The sequence below is a fragment of the Onychomys torridus genome, chromosome 1 (assembly GCF_903995425.1).
Source record: "Onychomys torridus chromosome 1, mOncTor1.1, whole genome shotgun sequence".
Taxonomy (NCBI): Eukaryota; Metazoa; Chordata; class Mammalia; order Rodentia; family Cricetidae; genus Onychomys; species Onychomys torridus.
Genome location: NC_050443.1, coordinates 29,919,506 through 29,924,021, shown reverse-complemented (window position 1 = coordinate 29,924,021; position 4,516 = coordinate 29,919,506). Strand labels below are relative to the sequence as shown.

At 45.3% G+C, this 4,516-nt stretch overlaps 1 non-coding gene across 1 annotated transcript; it reads left to right on the top strand.

Annotated features, from left to right (window-relative positions):
* Positions 1–250: 250 nt before the first annotated feature.
* LOC118576820 lies at positions 251–357 on the top strand. Its single transcript, XR_004944029.1, has one exon. It is a non-coding gene; the product is annotated as a U6 spliceosomal RNA (small nuclear RNA).
* Positions 358–4,516: the final 4,159 nt, after the last annotated feature.

Here is a 4,516-nt window from a genome sequence, read left to right as displayed (position 1 = left end):
AACTAGAGAAATCCTTTTATTCCATGAGTGGATGGTAGGGCTTAATTTTCTCCTGCAACCTTCGTTAAGAAAGTTCAGAAGGGCCAAAGAGATGGTTCACTGGCTGCTCTTCCAAAGGTCCTGAGTTCAATTCCCAGCAACCACGTGGTGGCTCACACCATCTATAATGAGATCTGGTTCCTCTTCTGGTGTGTAGGCAGAGCACTAAGTACATATAAATAAATAAATCTTAAAAAAGAAAGTCCAGAAGGTGCTTTCTTTGGCAGCACATATACTGTAACTAGATCTACACAGAGGAGATTAGCATGGCCCCTGCTCAAGGATGACACAAAAATTTGTGAAATGTTCCATAAGTTTTCTTTTAATTATTTTTATTTTATATGAATTGGTGTTTTTTGCCTTTATGTATGTCTGATCCCCTAGAACTGGAGTCCCAGGCAGTTGTGAACTGCCATGTGGATGCTGGGACTCGAACCTGGCTCCTCAGTAGCCAGTACTCTTAACCGCTGAGCCATCTCTCCAGCCTCCATAATGCTTCTCTTTAAAGAAAGAACAATCCCAGAATTCTGTTGTAGCCTGAGGCTAATTAGGGGAGAGGTAGTCTCCAAATAATGCCTTCCAGTGGTAGGACAAAAAATATCAGCTAGGCACAAACAAGCTAAACCAAGGTTCACTAATCCCTCAGTGTTTATTTAATGAGTAAGTATCTGCTCATACTTCTTAGTACCTGTCATTTTTCTCTTTTAGATTCAGGAAGACATCAGGCATAATGTGATTGTCCTGAGTGACCAGCACCAGACTCTGTACCAGGAGTCTTATCATTTACAGAAAAAGCTTTTTGTGTGCTTCTACTCTCTGGATGCCAACTATTTCATCACCTTAAACTGGTTGGAACAGTATGACAAACAAATACAAGTAAAGCCACTTCAATTTTGCTTCTTCATAATGCAACTTATATGTCCCATACCTAAAATGTCTTTGTTTCAGAGTGAGAGGGATGCCTCTGAATAAATTCATATTATATGTTCACTCATTCATTCATTGAGACAGGGTTTTCCTATGTATTTCAGGCTGGCTTCCAACTCACTATGTGGTCCAAGTTGTCCACCTCAGCATCCTGGGTGCTGGGATTACAGGCTATGCCCCCACAGCTGGAAATCAGTTCATTTTAATACCTGGCTCCATGTTGGAGTTTGACCTAGATTAGCGACCCTTTTACACTGATAACTACCAGGCCCAAAGAATACATGTTCATCATAAAGTAGACTGAAGGCCAACAAAATGGTCTTGGACTCGGGACTTCTGTCATAAATCCAGTATCTAGTACTAGGAAACCCCCAAAGCCAAACCCTCCCTCTATCTGTAAGAGGAGACAACCATTTTTCCTTATAGCGCACTCCCAGGAGACGCTCTTCCTGCTTGACCAGGCTTCTGTTTCCCACCTTTTTCTAGGCAGTACTGTGGATACAGGAAAAAAATAAGGAAAAGAAAAGGATAGTCAAGAAGATGAAATTTCCCATGATGGCTGAAGTGCCACTCATCAAATCAATGGTCCACGCGAGCTCCCATCGCCTGTTAATAGCTTACTGCGACGACATGCGCCTGCGCCTCTTCGGAGACCACCGTCAGGCATTCGTCACTTTGAGCACAGTGCCTTGTCGTTTCTCCATCAGCTGTCTCTGCTATGACTCAGAAACTGGGGTGCTGTTTTCTGGTACTTCGGGAGCTGTGGTTACCTGGTTTATCTTAGCAAATGGCGAAGGCCTCCAGATGGCTCAAAAAGTGGCTGTGAGTGGTCGTGAGCTCGTACAGGACTTGTCCCTGAACTCATCCCTGGGCTTCCTGATGGCTCTGTGTGAGAGTGTGGTGAGGGTCTTTACCCAGGAGGGTCAAGGCCAGCTTAGAGAAGTGAAGACATTCACTTCCCTAACCAGCGGCTCCTCCCTCACCTGCTCCTGTAGCTGTGTTTCACAGAACACCTTCTACGCTGGAAACAAGAATGGAGAGATCCACGCTTGGGCTATAGATAACAGTAACTTCCTCCACAGCTTCAAGGCCCATTCCTCATCCGTGATGTGCGTCAACAGCCGGCCGGAGACCTACACCTTGTTCACGGCAGGGAGAGAGGGTCTGTTGAAGGAGTGGAACCTTGCTTCCGGGAACTTGCTGCGGCAGCTGAATGTTGGCACAAATCTGCAACAACTGCAGTTTATTGATAACAACACTTTCTTCTGCCAGAGTGCCTCCACTTTCTCACTGAACCGCCTGCCCCACTTTTACAAGCTCTTCAATATCTGCGGCTCTGCTCCGCAGAAGATACAGCGGGTCCTCTGTGGCCGTAACTGGACTCGTATCCTGTGTGTCACGGAGGATGGTTTACTGCGTTTCTTGTCTCCAGTAACAGGGGACCTCCTGGTTGTTACGTGGCCTCTGCTTATCATGGATAAGGCTGTGGCGTGGGCCTATCACTCAGAGAGAGAGGAGCTCTTTGTGGCAATAGACAGTCCAGAGGTGCTGGTGTTTGATGTCACACGTTCACCTTGTACAGCCAAATATATCGTGTGCACTTCAGAAAACTACAGAGATAAAGTAAAATGCCTGGCTTACGGGAAGTCCCATTTGGGCAATAGTAACAAAGGACTGATATTCTGTGGGCACGAGAGTGGCATTGTGAGAATCTTGTCTCAGTACTGCTCGATTCGGACAGAGAACACTATCCACTCTGGGGCAGTGCTGGCCTTGTCTACCCCGGAAGGTTTTGAAGAAAATCCTTTACTGTGTTCCTATGGCAAGGATAAGTACATACACCTCACAAAGGTGGTGCGTTCAGGGAAGAACATGACCCTAGAGCCTGTCAGTAAAATTCTCTGTGTTTATCCCTTGAAACATGTGGTACTCTTGCCAGGTTTTGTGGGTGCTATCACTGAGCACTCCTGCTGGGTTCTCTGGCACTATAAAGATTTTCTAACATCACAATCAAAACAAAATTTTATGTCGAGAGAGACAAACTGCCTGCACGAATGTGCTGTCACTTCCTTTGATGTCTGCCTCTCCCTGAAACTCTTTGTCACAGGAGCCACTGATGGATCAGTCCGGATCTGGGACTTCCGTGGGAAACTGGTAACTCAGTTTGACTCCCAACTGCATTTTGGTTCACCCTGCTTTGCCAATAATCGAGGTGACCTGCTTTTGACTTTCAACCAGAGCATCTACATAGTGTCCTGCCTAAAGTTACTCCCTCTTACTCGGCTGATGCACCTAAATACACTAAACATCGAAGATGAAATACAAGAAATCCCGAAGCCCTTCCTTCCTAGTTTCTTCTTTTCATTTGAAGTGATATTTGTACCCAAATTTATGTACCTGGAACAAAGTGTTCAGGAACTTAAGGGGCTAGACATTCTTGTCAACAAACGGGCCATTGCTTTTGATGACACTGTGCCCCATGTTGTTGAAGAGGGCAGACATATTTCTGTCATGACTCATGAGAGACCTGGGTTGTACTTTGTGGAGGATAAGTATGCTGATACTTCTGATTCCAAGCAGATGTATCCTTATGCCATCCCTGCTCAGTTACACCTGCCTGGCTGGGATGGGCTGAACATTTACCACATGTTCCAAAGCTTCTTTGGCCAAGGGCGGGAATGGCCCTTTGCTCCTGATTGCTACATCCCTAACTCAGTGATCCGTGCCCGCCTTTGGCCTAATGGTACCCCAGTTTTCTTGCGCTATGATCTAAGCTTATCCTACAAAGCTAAGGATAAGGATACACCTGAACCATTAAGATCCCGGTCACTGTCTTCTGTGGATCTAGGAGATATGGAACTGTTAAGGAAAAAACAGAGGGATATATACCAGGAGGAGAAAAGAGAATCATATGGTATCCTTGAAAGCATGTCAAATAAAAGCTGGACAGGAAGAAGATTTAGTGATGGGCTTATAGAAAATTTGATAGAGACCATTCTCAACCTCACAGTTTACTGTTCTACAGAAAAATATAAGAAATATTTTGGTGCTCTGATACATATTTTCACCAATTACCAGATCCCTTCAAAGATGCGTATTGAGACAGCCTGCCGCCTGCTCAAAGATATAACCCATTACAACTCTGGTATCCGTGAGATAGCCTGGGAGATGCTAGAGAGGCTGGGCTTCATAAGCCACATTTTTATCCTTCCAATGACTACAGGGTTGATGGACAGTGAAAAGATTGTGCGGACTAGGGTCTTATACCTTATGTCCAGATACACTGGCATCCAGACCAAGTCCATGCTGTTACACCAACTAAGACGGCGAGATACCCTTCAAGAAATACAGTAAGTTGACTGGTGAGCTTCCCTCTCGCTGATTCCTCTTAGTTTCTAGAACCTGACTGCTTTTTACCCCATTTTGCAACTCTTTTTATTGTCTTTTACTCCCCCTGCTCCACAACTGTTTTCCCTTGGTCTGCCCAGATGGAAAGTGCTGAGAATCTCTCCAAGTCACTCCCTATATCTTCCTGTGCCTCCCCTATCTG